This window comes from Adiantum capillus-veneris, chromosome 3 (assembly GCF_014529385.1).
Source record: "Adiantum capillus-veneris isolate H3 chromosome 3, ASM1452938v2, whole genome shotgun sequence".
Taxonomy (NCBI): domain Eukaryota; kingdom Viridiplantae; phylum Streptophyta; class Polypodiopsida; order Polypodiales; family Pteridaceae; genus Adiantum; species Adiantum capillus-veneris.
In genome coordinates this window covers 31,208,107-31,227,349 of record NC_140933.1, presented here as the reverse complement: position 1 = coordinate 31,227,349, position 19,243 = coordinate 31,208,107, and positions in this window count along the sequence as shown.

The following is a 19,243-nucleotide window of genomic DNA, read 5'->3' as shown; positions in this document are numbered from 1 at the left end:
GGAAGGTGCTGTCGGTACACACACAGTTTTTGAAGGAGAAGCAAGGAGGGAGGTGCTGCCGAAATTCTCATCTTGAGGATTCATTGCATCAAAAATTTAAGAGGATTCTCAGCCCCTAATCACGCTCTTTTTTTTTCAAGTCTATCATTTAAGTAGTGAGAAAAATGGCCCCGGTTAAGAGAACTCGCTTCGGTGGAGCCCACGACCGCGAGGCAGGAACAAGCAATGTCAACGGAAAAGGAAAGGCTCCCATGGACGAGAAAATACCGGCCATCTCACGGGCTATTGACAAAGAAATGGAAGAGGTAGGTCCCAATTTCTATTCAAGTTTTTTAATTAACATTGCATACGATTAGTTAGGAATGAACATATCCCCGAACATGTTGGAGAAATCCGACAGAAACCTCGTCATTGAATGCATAGTACATTTAAATATAAAGTAGGAAAGAAATGATTGATGGGTATGCTGTTTGCAAGAGGAAAGAATGTCTGCTAGGGAAAATTTAGCTCGACATGTTCATTTTATTTCCAATGTTGAATCAGTCCTGACCCCCCTACTGATCATAGGGGGCAGAGTTCCTGGTTAAGGGCTCTTGAACCCACGTCTGCTGGTTAAGCGGTGGATACCCACGACTGCTGGTTAAGCGGTGGGAACCCACGTCTGCTGGTTAAGCGGTGGAAATGTCCATGTCGTGCTTTCTATGCGGTGGACATACCTAGTTGTATGGGCAGCTAGGTGACAACGGGAGGAGTAAACTCTCGCTGGTGGGGGGGATGTTGTACCTCCAGAACATTGGAATTTTAATGAATAAGTTAGAGTATAATTTTTACTAGAATACTGTCTTGGTGCCGCTTGCAATACTGGTTGAAGCGTTGTCTTAACGAACATTGTGAATCGGAATCTAATCAAGGAACTTTTATGTTGAACAACTTTTGTGGTAGTAATTAGGACACACAAGGAAGTGTGAGTGTGGGGGTGGAAAGTGGGGGCTTGGCTCAGGTTGCCAATGCCTATGAGATGGGTGGTCCCGATTGGTTGGGAACTCTCTGTCCCCATAGTGTTAAAATCGATACTAGTAATACTCATTGCCCCTAGAGTGGCGAAGTCTCAAGTGTACGTGCCTCTCAAACATGGGGAAAAAGGCGCTCGGGGTTTCTCTCCTCTTGGAAGGTGGGTCTTAGGATCGCTAGATAGTTTAAGTACGCTTTCCCTGCGAGGTGGAGCTAGATCTCCTTACTAGTAGGCTCGAACTCGACTCACTTTATGATGAGAGATCGTCCGCTAGCTGAACCCTGAACCACTTTGTTTGCGTCCACTATAGATTTAGTGGCCACCAGGTTCACCATCAGATCCTCCGTTTGATACGGCGGGGTGGGGACCTCACACCTGGTATCAGAGCTATAGGTTTACGAACTGGAAAGATGATGTTGTTTGAAATTTTGAAAAATAAGGGATAGTAGGATAGCTCGTACACAAAGCTTGAGCATGATGTTTCCCAGAATAATGACATTGGATTTGTCTAATGGATTGTCTCCTGAGTGATGTTAAAGAGTTTTACTCATTGAGCTTGTTGGGATTCAGTGGGTTTCACATGATGTTTTTTGAGAAGTCGTTGGTGCGACTAGTGCTGCGGGCAGGTAGCCTGTTGATGCACATAAAGTTATAAGTATGGATCAAAGCTCTCGAGTAAAGTTTTTACCATTATTTATCGGACAATTTTGGATGTATTCAATGGAATTTAAATGGTGGAATGGTTAAAAATCCCTTGTGATAGCTGTACAGATTAAGTAGGCTGGTTAAGCCCAAAAGTTAAATTTCTTCTTGAGTATGGAAAATCTTAGGTTCATTTGAGAAGAGTGCTATAGTAATGAGTTTTATACCATTGGATAGGCACCGCCTGCTGCTCTCTACTCGGCAACGCAAGAGAAGAAGCTCCTCCTTAAACAAGCTTAGCCTTCAACCTTTAAAGGCGAAGGGGTTAATGTGGAGAGAGATGCGGAAGTATGGATGGAAGCAATGGACGATTACTTTGAAGCTGCGGGAACCCAACCCGTAAATCATACCATGCTTGCGATGTTCCGCTTGACTGGCGATGCCAAGATATGGTGGAAGCAACATTGCAGAAAACTGGACATTAAAGGATCTTCCCAATCTTGGGAAGACATCAAAGCTGCGATAATGGGGCGTTATTCACCACCTGCCTATAGGACCTTGAGAATGAATGAATTCTTTTCACTTCGGCAGCTGAATTCAACTGTCGAAGAATACTATGCAAAGTTTGTCACTCTTCGGAGATATGCTCCTAAGATGACCTTGGAACAACAGGTGGCAAGGTTCTGTCAAGGACTAATCGATCCCTTGAACACTCGGCTGGAGGCTCTCAGGCTGTCAACACTACAGGATGCCTTGTTGAGGGCTAAACGTCTAGCTCTCGAAGTACAAAAGGCTAATCAGAATAGGAGGAATCATTGGGCAAAGAGGGCAAGGAACACTGCTTGGGACAACTGACCAGCCAACCAAGCCTATAACCAGCGCCCTATTGTGGCTACCACCACAACCATGGAGTTCCCTGATGTTTGATGCTATGGTTGCGGCGAGCATGGACACTACAGATCCAATTGCCCCAGGAACATTCATGCAACCAACGCCAATGCCATATCCTTGAATACCCGTGGGCGTGGCCAAGCTAATGGAAGAGGAGGACGCGGAAGAATGAACAGAGGGCAAGGGCGTGGAGCTATCGCCAGAGTGAATGCCGCAGTGGTACAACCAACTGTGGGTGATGAAGCAGTGGAGAGAGCAACCCTACATGCTGCAATTGACAATCCCAATGGTTGCGAGCAATACGCAGTCATTCATACGCCAGGATCTCTCAGAGGTGAACAAGTTAACTTCCTTATAGATTGTGGCAGTACTCTTTCATTTCTTTCACCCAGATGCATGAGAAAGCTTAAGCTAGATAAGTATCCGTCAAGCAAGCTAGTTGTCGAGTTAGCAAACGGCAAGGAGGTAGTATCTCAACACTCTGCAGGCAGAATTGACTTTGATTTAGGGGGACACCCGACTTCTGCCCAATTTCGAACCTTACCCTTAGGATTCTTTGATGGGATACTAGGGATGGACTGGTTAAAGCAAAATAAGGCCCATATCCATTGTGCACTTTTTGCTCACCAAAGGTCAACTATCTTGGATTTGTCATTTCGGCTGAAGGGATTTCAGTGGACCCAGACAAAGTCAAGGACATCGTTGACTGGCCTCAACCATCCACTGTCAGCGAAGTAAGGGGATTTCTTGGAATAACGGGGTGGTACAGGATTTTTGTCAAGGATTATGCACGTATTGCTGCACCTTTGACGGAACTCCTGAAGAAAGGAATGAGGATCGATTGGAAGACCGAGCACGAGTCTAGTTTTGCTAATCTAAAAGAATTCTTGGTCTCAGCTCCTATTTTAAAGCTTCCAGACTTCAGTAAAGAATTTGAAGTAGCGACAGATGCTAGTAAGTTTGCTCTAGGCAGAGTTCTTACTCAAGAAGGAAGACCGGTGGCGTATACTTCGCGAAAGCTGAGGGATCATGAGAAGAATTGTCCCACTCATGATCTGGAACTTTTAGCAGTTATACATGCACTGAAGTTATGGAGACATTATCTTCTTGGACGCAAGTTTCAGTTGGTTACAGACCACAAGAGTTTAAAGTGGATTTTTACTCGACCCATTCTCAATATGAGACAACGACGATGGATAGAGCTATTACAGGAATATGACCTTGACATAAAATATAGACCAGGGAAGGAAAACGCAGTTGCAGATGGTCTTAGCCGAAAATCGTTTCTCGGAGCTATCTCTATTCCAAATAACCCTATCTGGGATAGAATCAAAGAAGCATCCTTCGAAGATCCAGAGTACCAACATATGGCTTCATTAGTTCAGCAGAATAAGATGCCTGAAGCTAAAGATTACTCTCTTATGGGAGGATGTCTTTACTACAGACATAGACTCTGTGTACCCAGAGACCCAGCTTTAAAGAAGGCCATTCTATATGAAGCACACGATAGCCCTACATCCGGACACCCAGGCTATGCTAAAACTCTTCACGCCGTCAGAAGGAGTTATTTCTGGTCTGGAATGAAAGGAGACATACTTCGCTATGTGAGGCAATGTCTTTCTTGTCAACGGATAAAGGCCGAAAGGATCAAATTACCAGGGCAACTTCAACCTCTTGACATACCCCAGATGAAGTGGGAATGCATCAGTATGGATTTTGTTACAGGGTTACCTTCTACAGGAGGTTATGATTCTGTTTTCGTGGTTGTTGACATGCTCACAAAAGTGGCTCATCTAATACCCGTAAAGACAACCTTTACTGCTTCAGATATTAGTCGGGTATTCATCAAGGAGATTTTCAGGCTACACGGTCTACCCAAGCGTATTGTCAGTGATAGAGATGCCAAGTTTACATCAAAATTTTGGACTTCTCTTTTCCAATCTATTGGGTCACAATTAGCTTTCAGTACAGCATACCATTCACAAACAGATGGGCAAACTGAAAGAGTTAATCAAGTCATTGAGGACATTCTCAGAGCCTATTGTTCGCAAGAACCAAAGAAGTGGTTACAATATCTACCTTTGGTAGAATATGCTTATAACTCTTCCGAACACAGAAGCATTGGAATGTCACCTTTCAAAGCTCTTTATGGACAGGACTGTTTAGCACCACTGAACTTTTCAGATCCAACCATCAGAGTAGAAGCCTCTAGAAAGATGTTAGAAGATATGGAAGCACAGACTAGAGCCATTCGCCAGGACATTCAGGCAGCTCAAGATAGGCAGAAGCACTATGCATCTAAGAACCGCACAGATAGAACTTTCAAGGAAGGAGATAAGGTTTTTCTCCGAGTCCGACCTAAGAAAAGAAATTTATCGCTAGGCAGATATAAGAAGCTAAGCCCAAGGTATTGTGGACCATTTGAGATCGTTAACGTTGTAAGTGACCAAGCCTACAAGCTAAAGTTACTTGCAAACTTGAAGGTTCATGATGTATTCCATGTCAGCTTACTCAAACCCTATATTCCCAATCCTGATCAATTCTTGGACTCAGATCAGATAGTCATGCTAGCACAAGGAGTTCTCGAGCTCCAACCTGACTATGTACTTGAAACAAGGGAAAGGAAGTTGCGCAACAGAACTATCACGGAGCATCTAGTAAAATGGAAGGATTACCCTGAAGAAGATGCAACTTGGGAGGACGAACCAATGCTCATAAAAGATTACCCAAACACATTCTTGATATGAGGACATCTCAAATTTTTCACGTTGGGGAGGTTGTAAGGTCTCTGACCCCGATCAAAATGGACACCCTTATACCATGAAATGAATATAATGCTATATATGGCAAGTACTCAGACCCGTACGTCTTAGTTAGAGCTTAGTATAGCAATTTACGGCATAAAAATCCGACTCGTATGGCCCGTTTTAGCCTAAAACCAATTTTTCACAAAATTGTCCGGGAGGCACCGGGGACCCGAGGCTGTGTGGGAACAGGTCCCAGCCCACTCAAGACCTGCTTTAGCAGCTAGGGGGCGCCCTCTTGCTTTGTGGGAGTCTTGGGGAAGCTGCCAAGCCTGCAACTCAGTGTGAGAGTCAGTTTACTAAGCCAACTGGACACTTGGTGGGTAGGCAACTGGACTTGCCATGCAGAGACTGAGTGCTCACTTAGATGCTTATAGCAGCACAAATCGATTTTCAGCTTGTAGGAGCCTATTTAAAGACCTGCACACAAACACACACACACACACACACACACACACATGCTCACACACACACATTGCATACTCACACACCTACACACTGGGAAGGTGCTGTCGGTACACACACAGTTTTTGAAGGAGAAGCAAGGAGGGAGGTGCTGCCGAAATTCTCATCTTGAGGATTCATTGCATCAAACATTTAAGAGGATTCTCAGCCCCTAATCACGCTCTTTTTTTTTCAAGTCTATCATTTAAGTAGTGAGAAAAATGGCCCCGGTTAAGAGAACTCGCTTCGGTGGAGCCCACGACCGCGAGGCAGGAACAGGCAATGTCAACGGAAAAGGAAAGGCTCCCATGGACGAGCAAATACCGGCCATCTCACGGGCTATTGACGAAGAAATGGAAGAGGTAGGTCCTAATTTCTATTCAAGTTGTTTAATTAACATTGCATACGATTAGTTAGGAATGAACATATCCCCGAACATGTTGGAGAAATCCGACAGAAACCTCGGCATTGAATGCATAGTACATTTAAATATAAAGTAGGAAAGAAATGATTGATGGGTATGCTGTTTGCAAGAGGAAAGAATGTCTGCTAGGGAAAATTTAGCTCGACATGTTCATTTTATTTCCAATGTTGAATCAGTCTTGGCCCCCCTACTGATCACAGGGGGCAGAGTTCCTGGTTAAGGGCTCTTGAATCCACGACTGCTGGTTAAGCGGTGGGAATGTCCATGTCGTGCTTTCTATGCGGTGGACATACCTAGTTGTATGGGCAGCTAGGCGACAATGGGAGGAGTGAACTCTTGCTGGAGGGGGGATGTTGTACCTCTAGAACAATGGAACTTTTATGAATAAGTTTGAGTAGAATTTTTACTAGAATTCTGTCTTGGTTTTGTTTGCAATACTGGTTGAAGGGTTGTTTTAACGAACCATGTGATTCGGAATGAAACAAGGAATATCTATGTTGAACAACCTTTGTGGTAGTAATTAGGTCACACGAGGAAGTGTGAGTGTGGGGGTGGAAAGTGGGGGCTTGGCTCGGGTTGCCAATGCCTACGAGATGGGTGGTCCCGATTGGTCGGGAACTCTCTGTCCCCATAGTGCTTACTCGATATTAGTATTACTCATTGCCCCTAGAGCGGCGAATCCTCGAGAGTACGTGCCTCTGAAACATGGGAAAAAATGCACTCGGGTTTTCTCTCTTCTTGGAAGGTGGGTCTTAGGATCGTTAGATAGTTCAAGTACGCTTCCCCTGCGAGGTGGAGCTAGATCTACCTACTAGTAGGCCCGGACTCAATTCACTTTGTGATGAGAGATCGTCCGCTAGTTGAACCCTGAACCACTTTGTTTTCTTCTGCTATAGATCTAGTGGCCACCAGGTTCACCATCAGATCCTCCGTTTGATACGGCGGGGTGGGGACCTCACACAAGGGAATTGAAACAAAGGGTCAAATGAAACAACACCATTGGGAAATAGGGCAGTGACTAATACTGTAGATAACTCAAAGTCAAAAGTGATGATGCCTATTCTTGAAGTGGAAGAGCAATCACCACAAGCCTTATATAGAAAACAATAAGGAATAAGAAGGATGGTAGTGTAACCTTCAAATTTGCACTTAACATTGAGATTAACATGGATCATAAAATTTAGTATAGGAGATATACAATATCTATATGGTGATGCTGGGTCTACAGCATCTGAAGAGAGAAAAACACACTCTCTATGTACTTTCCATCATATATAGGAGAACATGAATCCAAATCTGAGGTTAGCAAGTAAGCTATAAGAAGGAGTTGGACTTTATTATGTTCTCTTACTTGGTAGTTCCTTCAACTCATCCTGTTCAACTCTCTTGGATTTTCCAAACCTTTTGTTGTACAACTTCTCCACCATATCTTTAGCCTCCTGTTATTCATGTAGACTTACCTCCTTAGAGCTAGAAGCCACACTATGATCCATCATTCTTAATACATCAGCTCCCTGAATTTCCTGACCTGAAATAGGTGCTTCTTCCCTAGACTCTGATCCTTCATCTTTCTGCAAAATACCCTCAACATCCACTTCAAACATTGGTACAATTGTAGGATTAGCCTGTAAGAATGCTTCTTCCTCATCATCCTCAACTTCATCTGCTAAGTTAATTGATTGGGCAAACATTGGTATCTCCTTGCCTAAAATATGCTTCCTCCCAAGCATAGGAATATTAAGAACTTGTTTGCCTTTGGTAAGAACAACCTGATTCTCCCCCCAATCCTGTTTCACCTTCGGGGCTAATCTAAACCAAGGTCTGCCTAGCAACATCTCATAAGAACTATGCCCTTCTTTCATCGTGAGTACCACAAAGCTCACCAAAAATTGCATACCTGATATTAGCACACAAGTTTGTCTCAAAATTCCAACTGGTTGCACCCTTCTTTGATCATCCATCTTAGCCTGGAAAGGTGCTGGTTCTAATCTCCCCAAATTCATAGCAAGATACACAGATTTAGGTAATATGTTCACTCCAGATCCTCCATCAAGCAACACTTCTAGTCTTCCTTGAAAAGTCACCTTAATCACTGGTACGACAAAATCAACATCAAAAGGGTGTATAGAGTGAACACCTGGTTCAATAATGGGTTGTGAGGACAATTCATCTCCTCTACCCAACAATTTATTCAACAATATTTCCTTGAAAGCTGGAACCAAACAAATCATCTGATCTAGGGACAATTGCAAAGGAGATTTGATCAGTTCTTCAAACCAATCCCTTGCTTCACCTAAAACCTAGATTTCCTCCCTTTTAAGAGATGAAGACTCTGCTATCTCTGAAACTCAATTATCCAAAACATGATGTCTTTGTTCCTTTTTCACCTGCTGGTGTACCCTATCTATGATCCCTTTTTGTTGTTCCCAGTCAATAGGACCCTTTGGCCTTGACCTAGTTATTGCCAAAACCTCAATTCCCTCAAAGCTCGAATCTGAATAACTGTTATCTGCATCCTCATCAGGTATCTCCTCAATAATCACAGAGGAAGCTGGTCCATTTACAGGTGCTGTAAAAATTGGAATGTCAATAATGATAACATTAGCCTGAGCCTGAGGCTGATTTTGAGGATCTGGTCGTGGTCTTGCCTGCTGATTGTCTTGATTATAAGGTACAACAGGTATCCCCCTTTCTTCTCTGTGTTTGACCCATAAGTCACATCGGATTCCAACATAATGATTAGGATCTCCACAATACACACAAGGCTTGACCCCATGTGGTCTCCTCTGATTATTATCCTGATTTCTGCCAGGGTGTCTGGGAGGTCCCTGAACTGGTGGTCTTCCCTTGAAAGGAGCCACCTGATTTACATCAGCCATAGCCCTACCCCTACCCACATTGGGAGGTGGTTTATTTCTCTTTTTTGGATTGTACCAGCATTGAGCAGTGGTATGCCCATCCTGTTTGAAAATTTCACAAAAACTCTTGTCATTAGGAGCAAGAATAGAATAACCTATAGTCTTCAATTTCTGCACCAATTCATCTTCAGCATCCTTCTTATCCTTTTTCTTACCACTGCTTGGAGACCCCTTTTTCTTCCTCACTTTACTTTTGCTATTGTCACTATCAGATGAAACTTCAGACTGAGAATCCAACTCTGAGTGTTCAACTGATGCAGAATCACCACTGGAATCAGAACTCCTCCCGATTTTGGACTTATTTATGCCCAATCTTTTCTCAACTCTAGATGCAGCCACCACCAAATTGTCAAAACCCCCTACAATATTAATACTTGCCACAACATTCTTCAAAACTTGTCCTTAACCCTTTGAGAAAGTACCATGCCAACATTTCATCAGTGGGCCTCTCATTACCTTGAAGTCTCTCAACCAAAATCCTGAATTTTTGGGCAAAATCTTCCACCAACATTGAACCCTGTTTAATTCTTCTGAGTTTACACAGAATATCATAGGAGTTTTCTCCTTTCTAAATCTTTGCAAGAAAGAAAATTTCAATGCATCATAAGTTGTAAAGTGAGAAACACCATATTGGCTAAACCAACTCATAGCCTTACCTTCCAAAGTTGCTGCAAACTGTTGTAATTTGATATCATCAGGGAAGATACCCTAATATCCACTAGCCAGCCACCTTGTTTCAAACTCAGCCACATGGCAATCGGCCTCCTCCTTAGACTTGCCCTTGAAATTTGCTAATTTGATCTTTGGATTGGGGGGTGTTTGAGCCATCGGAATAGGTTGTTGCAACCTCCTAGGTCTTTGCCCGATAGTTAACAACAGTGGGTCAAATCTTAGTTGACGTCTACTTATAATTGTTCTTCTTGCCAAAAGTAGTGTCTCCAAGAATTGCCTCACTGACCTTTCCTCTGATGCTCTTTAACTCTCCTGTCCTTGATTCAACAATGGAACTTCAGGTGCTGAAGTAGGTGCATTATGTGCGCGTATGTCGCACGTGTCAATGCAAGGAACTTGCCGATACACCGTGTGCGAGCCACAAATGGCTCCAAGCACACAACAATCCTAAACTAGTAAGCTGAAAGAAGGCGATGGTGTGTCACTCACCGCTCTACGCTTGCTTCGTGGAGGATTTCTCGCCGCGAAGAAGAAGGAGACACAGCTACGCCACGCTCAACCGCTTCACCGCCATCGTGCCTTCGTAATGCTCTATCGCCCACACACACACTCTCTCTCTCTCTCTCTCTCACACACACACACACACACACACACACACACACATACACACACACAAGGAGGTGAAGAAGAAGAAGATGGAGATGGAGATGGAGATGGAGCAAGAGCACTCTTCTATTGCACAAATGAGAGAATGAGTGAATTTTAGGTTTAGTTGACTTTTATATGAGCTCGCCCCATTCACACTTGGGCGCCCATGCTTAGCCAACTAATCCCTTGAATGTTCCAGTTAGAGTGCGCCTCTCATCGGCGATCACTCTTACTCTTTCCTATTGGACCGACAAGCCCGGTACCTGACTCTACCAATAAATAATACAATGTCCGCCGTAGGTTACAACGTCCGTCTTGTAGGTGATAGGGTGTCCTTGAGCCGTGAGGGTTAACATGCCCCCCTTCCAGATGTAGATTCCGTCCTCGGAAGCTATTGAGTTGAAGCTCGTTCGTCGAGGTGGAAGAGAATTTGAGATGAATGTCCTTAGCCTTCTTCAGTCACTGCAAAATCAAACAACATTGGCACAATAATTGCATTCTCATAAGCGATTAAAAAGCATATGCAGTTTTAGGCAGACAAATTGATTGGTAACAGAATTTTAAACAATTTGTCAGCAATAAACATTAAATTGCAATGTAATCAAATGCATAAACAGATGTAAAGGTAAAAAATTAAACAAGTCTGGGGTCGCTAATTTAACGGTCGAAAGGCACTAGAGATTGACTATTAATACCATGGGTAAGTTTCTTAATTTTCTCTGGTCAATTAAGTTGTTTAATCGCGAGAGCCAAGTATTTCATGTTCGAGGGTTGACTAGAGGCTATACCTAGAAGACCTTGTAGTTAAGCTACGATAAAAGGAATTTCTCATGAAATCATCGCCTGACTGATTACCTTTTCTTTGACCCCCCAAAGTCTTTTCACAGTGATTCAATTTTGATATGTGTGCTTATTTTGTATGCCTTGGATTTTTTGCTTTTCAAGGAAAAGCGCCCACAGTGGGAACCTCTAGGGCTCTAGTACCATAGGCGATACATGTGAGTGAAGTACCCAATCAAGCTGAGATTTCTCTTCCAGCTTAAGATTTTACATTGTGGCACTTTGATTTTTGTTTGTTCGTTTTCAACATTTTAATTTTGTAACTTTGGAGGGTCATATAACACTGATACACCTCCCCAGGCTCATCACACAAGTAAACTCCCTTTATAATACTTAAGCTAAAGGACAATAGGGTCAAGCCCACTAGAAAGCCCTAGTACATTTCACACAATGCTACCTAAATCGGATTAAGAACCTAAGTAACCTTGATTATTAGGAAGGCATTCCCCATGGTATTAAGAGAAGATCTCTAACACCTAACTTGGTCGAACTAGCTTAGTCGGACTGCTTGATTTTTAAATCTAGACAAGTGATTATGACAAAAAATTCATTGAATTTAATGTTTGGTACTAAGCAAATGCGTTGAATATTATGCTACCCATCACAATCAAAGCAGACAAACATGGATGCAAAACGATAAGGGGCAATGCTAATGGACAAGAAAGACCTGTGTGTGTTGATGGTCGGGCTTGATCTGAAGTGTTAACGAGAGAAAGATTCCATGAAGGTCCAAATCCTAACCACAACAACACGTTCCTGTACACACTAAGAAACACAAGAATACCTCTAGGAGGCACATAAGTGGGAAAAAGGAACTTTTCTAATCACTCAACTCTAAAACAGAAACACTCCTTTTGTACTAATTCTACCTACCCTCCATCACTCGAGTGATGAGGATCAAAGGTGTTTTATGGAATAGGTTTTTGTTTCAGTGTACCGGATGCGAATGTGTAGGTCTGAGTCAATGTTTTGACTTTTACTGTGCATAATCGTTTGCTAATTGCTCTTGCTCTTTATTTTTTTTTCGTTTTTTGTGAGTATAAGCCTTTATATATACATTCCCTAAGATTGGGAGATTGAGAGGTCAGGGAAACAAGGTTGAGAGGGGAGTGAGTGAATGATGACTGTCAGCAAACACTCCCCCCTTCCTAAGGTAGATCATATCGTTTGAAATGTGCTCGTCACCCTTTGAAACCAATTGTTCCACTCGATAATAGGTGAGGATTTTTGCCAGTAGTTTTCTATTACCTTAGGTGCCTCGTCGAGTTGCAAGGGTGGTAAGGTACTCTCCCAGGATCGAACTTGAAGTGGTTCATCAGGTGATTCTTGGACACTAGGAAGTGTGGATTTCTTTGTAGATTTATGAAGGTCCACTATTGTAGGTGGAGGATGTGGAGAAGCTTTTACCTCTATGGATGCATTATATGAGGAGCTAGAAGCTTCATGGGACTCCCCCCTTCCTGAGCTAGGTGGAACAAATCGTTCTTTCTTCGGTACCCAAACTAGCTCTGGAGTGGGTGTGTAGCATTCTGTAATTTTTTTCTTTCCGCGATTGTCGATTTGTTTTGGAGCTACGGGATTGAGTTCACATGGGTCAAGTGATAGGTAAGAACACAATCTACATTTTGGCACCCAAGTAGCCTTGGGCTTCCAATAGTCGTTTAGGAATCCAGCACCACGTTTTCTTACATTTCTTGGAGCGAGTGGAACGTTTCTTACAAGGATTCTATTTTTTAGCACTAGCTATGGTCGCTAAAGAGATTTAGGGACCCACTTGTATGTTTTCTTCGTCATATGAGGATGAGTCTTGCCAGCAGCTATATGCATTGCTTGTAGCATATTTAGGGGTATAGGAATTTCATCCCCCTCAGGTGTTACCCAGGTCGTCCCCCTGTTTCCCCAAGTGTCTATGGTTGCTGCTAGGTGGACCCAATCCACATTGTCCGACTCATTCATCCCAGGTAGTATATCCATATAAGGATAATCTTCCCCAACATCAGTGTCCACTTTACACGTGTAACAATACTGCAATGGGGCCGAGTGAACTATGGTGTCAGATCTATGATCAATTATAAACCTGTTTCCTAGAGGATGTGCTCGACCAGTTACAAGATCCACTCGAATGACAGAATCTTGGAACTGCAAGTAGACATGGTTTTTAGACCAGTCATGCACCATTTTTGCTTCCCTCATGAAAGGACGCCCTAAGATCATCTCCGATGCCATAGTGTGCTTGGAGAAATCCATAACAATGAAGGTAACTCTTATTTTATGTCTAAAGACCTTGATCTTGAGATCTTCTAGCATCCCAATAGGTTTAACAATAGACCCATTGGCCATCTTCACTACTATGGTTGTGGTCGCAAGGTGAGGTCTTCCCATAGTTTCCTAGCAATTTTTAGTCACAATGCTAACCCCAGCGCCACCATCAAGGATTCCCTTCACAATTAATCCCTCAGTAGTGATTGGTATGGTTGCATTGGATTCATCACCCTCAAAGTATTGTCCCAACTTGTTAACATGTATTTCTATAACAAGGTTCTCATCTAGGTTTGGTTGTGGATCTATGTATTCCTCCTCTATTGGAATCTCCCCAGCTCCATCCATCTGTGCAAATTGTGGTAGCCCAAACTTCAGCTCTCCATTGAGGAAGGCTCGAAGAGCTGAGACTAGCTCAGGGTCTTTATATAGTTTGGACATGATGGTGGTTCTAACTTCTGAAGACATGAAATCCATCAATTTGGCAATGTTTAACGGCACCTTTTGGCCTTGAGTCCCTTGATGTGGGGAAGATGGGATCTCCATTTCTTCGATAGGATTGGGTAGTCCCTCTGTAAACATTCTTTCCATCAAGAAGTGAGTATGCCCACTTTCCCATGACTTTAAGTCACTTTCTTCTTGGATAACACTAGGTATGTCCAAGGGTCTATGGACTTGGTGAGGTTGTTGTTGCGTAGGGAACACGGTGTCTGTAATTTGGATCTTCCTAGGTGCTGGTTCTAGATCCCTTTGGGTATCTTCTACCAAACTCCTTAATTGCTTGACTCGCTCAATCTCCTCTGTAGGGTTTGGGTAAGTTCCTATCTTCTTTTTGGATCCTGACCATTGTGGCTCATGAAGATCTTCCTTATTGGTTTCTATGTTAGTGGTCGTTTTGTTCTCCATGGTTTCACCTGAATCAGAATCTTCTTCAGCGTCGTTCATATATACGGGGTCATCACCAGTCCCGATGTTGGTCTTTGAACTGGGGTATGAGTTCGCTGCTTTTTGCGATCTCTTTCTTCGTGTTTTGTTCTTTTTCTGAGATTGGGCAATTGATGCCGTGTCTCTTTCCTCAAGAATATAATTTTGTTTTTGGAGCATCGATCGTGTGAGAATGTTTACTGGTACCACGGGTGTACTTGGTGATGGCTCCTCGGTAACTTCAATCAAGTTTAATGGCGTGATCTTCAGTGCATTTGGATTATTTGGACATTGGGCAATCAAATGATCTATGCCACATCGATTACACATGAGTATCGGCATTGTAGACGTGCTCGCTTGATTGGTTTGCATAAGTGTGGAGTTCTTTTGTAGCCTAATAGGACACTCGGCTACATGATGTGGACCTCCACACTCATAGCATTGAAGAGGTGGTCTCTTAGCGGTGTAATTGATATTTTGGCCTCTTGCCGCTAGAGCAGCTACTTGATATACATGTTTGACTTGTCCCCAATAGTCCTCCATGTAGTATTGTGGACTTTCTTCAAGCACATCCATCCCATAGGTGATATTAGGATCTATATCTTCCTCATAGCCTTCCAAACAAGAAATAGATGACTCACAACCCACTTGATTCACAGAAGTGATTCTCGGATGTGGTGGTTGCGGTCCCATTAGGAAATTTCGGAGGTCATTTGGAGGGCCATATGAAGAGAGAGAAAAATAGAGCGCGTCCAATGAGCACGAAGGCTACGTTATGTAGGAAAGTACGTGGAAAGACTCAAAAAATAGGAAAATAGCATAAAACTTTCACGAATCTAGGATTGTGGCATCGTAATTTCCTTCCTTTTACCGAGATGTTAGGTGCTTGCCAGTGGTCTCACTTCTGATATTCTCTTATGGTCATTAACGTACTCGAGGGTGACCATTAAGCCCGCACAAGATATTGGAATTCTAAAAGACTTTCCCTCCATTAGAATGCTTTCAAAGTGAATCTCCCTCCACTAAAGCTTTTCTCTGAGAGCTATGGCTTCCACGTCTTCTCGCCCAAGAAGCTCCAGGTGTTTACTGACTCTCACACCAACAAGCAACAGTTGCACTTTGCCTAGAAGGCCAAGTAGTAGCATATCCTCAATTACAATATCAACTTCAATAAGTGCAGAGAACCAATGGGTTGGACAAAGGATAAACAAAGGTTCATGGGTCCTCATGCAACCAAGAAGACCCAAGAGGTCTAGTGGTATCAACGTTTACCGCTCAGCATGGAAGGCTAGAGTGTCGGATTTCAAAGTTGAAATCGGCAAAAGATCTGTAAAGGAAGTTCTTGTTCAGCATGTGTTTACCCATCCAGACGTGATAACAAATGGTGGAAATGTATCAGATATACATCAACCACGTTGCAATTGTAAGTACTCTTGACATCTGAACTTCATTTGATCTGTAAGTACTCTTGACATCTGAACTTACCGATACTCTCATTATAACTTTTCTTATATATTTTGCAATGTTTCTCCCTCTTCTTATGAGCAATGTCTCCATTCTTCACAGCTCAATTACATTAGATTTGTCATTTTTACTTATTGATACTCTTAGTTTAACTCTTCTTATATATATTGCAGATGTTTATCCCTCTTCTTATGAGCAATGGGAGCTTGTGGAGTACATAATAGGCCTCTTCCTTGTTGTTCATGCCCACATTGGTTCTCTACAGTATTCAGGGAGGAGCAGCAAAAGCCTGGCTGATGAAGGAATATTTTTTTATGACCACTTCTACCAACTTAGCTCAGGGAATAAGAATGGCATGTTGGTGAAAGTGCCTCTACCAACCGATTGGAACACTGTGGACTGGCCAGTTCCCGAGAAAACAATGGTGGAGGCAATGCGAAGTAAGCTCTACAAGGATATACAGAGGTCTCTACGTAGCTCTATTCCCACCAAACTGGTTAGAATTGCAAACTTTTGTCCTGCTGCACTCTTCATAGAGTTGTTTCATAGCTACAACATCCGTGTTACGAAAACTATGTTCATGTGCAAGTCATCCTGTGACAAACTTCTTGACAGAGGATGGTATGTAAAGGAAGAGATTGGCTTACGGTACGAGGTCGCGCTTGATACTCTAGTTGTCAAGTACATGATTGCAAGCCAATCACTGTTACTCTAGTTTTGGTATATGCGATCACAAATGCTCAATGGTAAGTACATTCCTATGGACCAGGTTTCTGCAGGTTTGGAAGATAATCCTGCTGTGGATGTGGAAGTGATTGATAAAGAGCATGGCCTACTGTTGGTGGTTACAATAAGGGAGCTATGCAGTCTTCAGCAGTTGCGACATGACATAATTGAAGAGTCAATGGACAGGGACCTATAAGATTTTTCCTTTTTCCTAGCTGGCCGTAAGTTGATGCGGCGAAGGGAAAAAGATATTTTGTGCAAAGAGTTGGATGGTTGGGTTGAGTAGTTTCAATGTAACAGATATTCTTGTGAACCCAAGTGTATACAAATGACTTTCAATACATGAAGTTTTTTGAGCTCATTTGTCAATTGTGCTCTGTGAATAAGTGTGCTTGAAATACATTTCTTTACCATGTAAAATCTCTCTCTCTCTCTCTCTCTCTCTCTCTCTCAATGTTAGACAATACAAAGACATGATATAAGAGTCAAGTACAAACTCGTCCGTGAACAATGGACTGAGATACAATTTCTGTAAGTATGGAATCAGAATGTCTTCAAGGTAAAAATCGAAGGAATGCCCCTCGAAAGAAGGTGGTGAGATAGTTGTTCCCGGCGGTTTTAGTTCTCCCTTTTTAGGAGTATCATCAATCAGTAGTGTATTAGTTGCATCAAAGGGTACACCGATTTGGCTAAACGGTTTGTACAAAAGAGGTAAGTGTGGTTTTTAAGGGTGGTAGTGGCCCTCGACAGTAACGCATTTTCTTTGATCATACAAAAAGGAAAAATCTGACGTGTGAGCGCCGCATACACTGCAAACTATTGTAACTAGTGGCGACAAGTTTTGCCTTTGCATTGAAGACCATATGGCAACTCTGAAGCGCGGAAGAAGAAACTGAATAAATTCCTTGGTTCCTGGACGAACCACGACTCGACAAGTTCCCATCCGAAACATTTGCAAATCCTCAAAGGGTTCTGTGTCACCGAGAGGCACGGGCATCAGTAGCAATCCATTGAGGTCCAAGATAATCAACCTCTGTAAAAGTTGACAAGTACATATAAGTAGTTAGAAGCTGAACATATTTTGCCATACTTGAATAGACATTACCGGAGCAACCGTATCTACAGGTAGCAAGGGTCCATACTGGGTCTCTGTAGTGTTGATGTCGTTGTTGCTCTCCTCTGCTTTAGCTTCATCATTCACATCTTCATAGTCATCATTCACATCTTCATCAGGGGTCTCCCCCATGGCTCTTTCTGCCTCATTCAAGGTTTCCTCCAAGGTCTTTTCCTTTGCCTTGGTTGACCGGCTTGCCTCATACATCCTTGCCTCATCCATCCTTGCCTCATCCATCCTTGCCTGATCTATATCAGTTTGCTCATTTCTAGGCCTGCTTTCCTCATCCATATCCTTTTGCTCATCTATAGGCCTGCTTTCCTCATCTTGGGTTTCATCCATAGGCTCTTTTGGCTCCTCCACTGGCTGACTTGGCTCTTTCATTGTCTCCTCTGGTTGTACACTAGCACCTTCCATATGCTCATTTGACCTTTCCTCATCCTCGGCTCTTTCATCTTCTACTGATATGACCCCCTCGGCCCGTTGTCGTGGTGGCACGTCATGTATTGTCATATCAATAGTGCGGTCATCCAAGCCGCTATCTTCAGGCTCTCTGGGGCTAGACATAGTAAGCAGGTGTTGTATTAAACTTACCCGGTATCTTTGCAAATAATCATATGTGTAGTTTTTTAAAGCACTTTGCAAAATTGAAAGACCACATGGTGAGAATTCTTTTATAAACTAAACCAAAACTGACTGAATGCATTGCCAAATGGTTACCTTAGTCATGAAAGGTTTTAATGCAAAGTAGCTTTGCAGGACATATTCTGCATGGAGAAGACATCTCGAGCCGCAAGAATTTCCATCGGTTTGATTTGGGAGAGGTACATCTTTGATTGGGGCCTTGTATAGTTCATACCTTCCACATAGCTTGCCATAGGCAAGCAACAACCAATTTATACAACTGCACAAAGCAGTATCAAGATGTTAGCTTGAGGCTTCAAATTTACATGGATATCTATAAGAAACACTTTCTGATACATAACACTTACAACCTAATTTCAGGGTGGGTTCCTTTTATTGAATTGAACACCCACACTGCTGGTTGGTCAACATCAAGGCATATGAGACTCCAGTGATGGTTGTTCTCATATGGAAAGATGATGACAGTAACTTCTAGCATAGCACAGTGGAGAAACCAACTCTCAAAGGTCCCAGATGGACTGTTCTTCTGTCTAATAATCACTGACATTTGTGGATCAAGAAGAAACACCTCCGTGTGGGTGTGCAGTGGGAGTTGACTTTTGATCAAGCTGTAGAGAGTATACCTGAGTTAGCAAACCTATTATCTGAGTTTTCAAAGCTAGCAAGATAGTAACACTTACTTAAGACAAGCTTAGATGATTGTGTCTGAAATCTGAGCATCTGGATTCTGTAATAAATTAATGTCCACTTTTTCTAGAGCTAGCTTTCTGGCTCCATCTACAAATGGTATCTCTGCAAGCAAACCATCCTTCATTG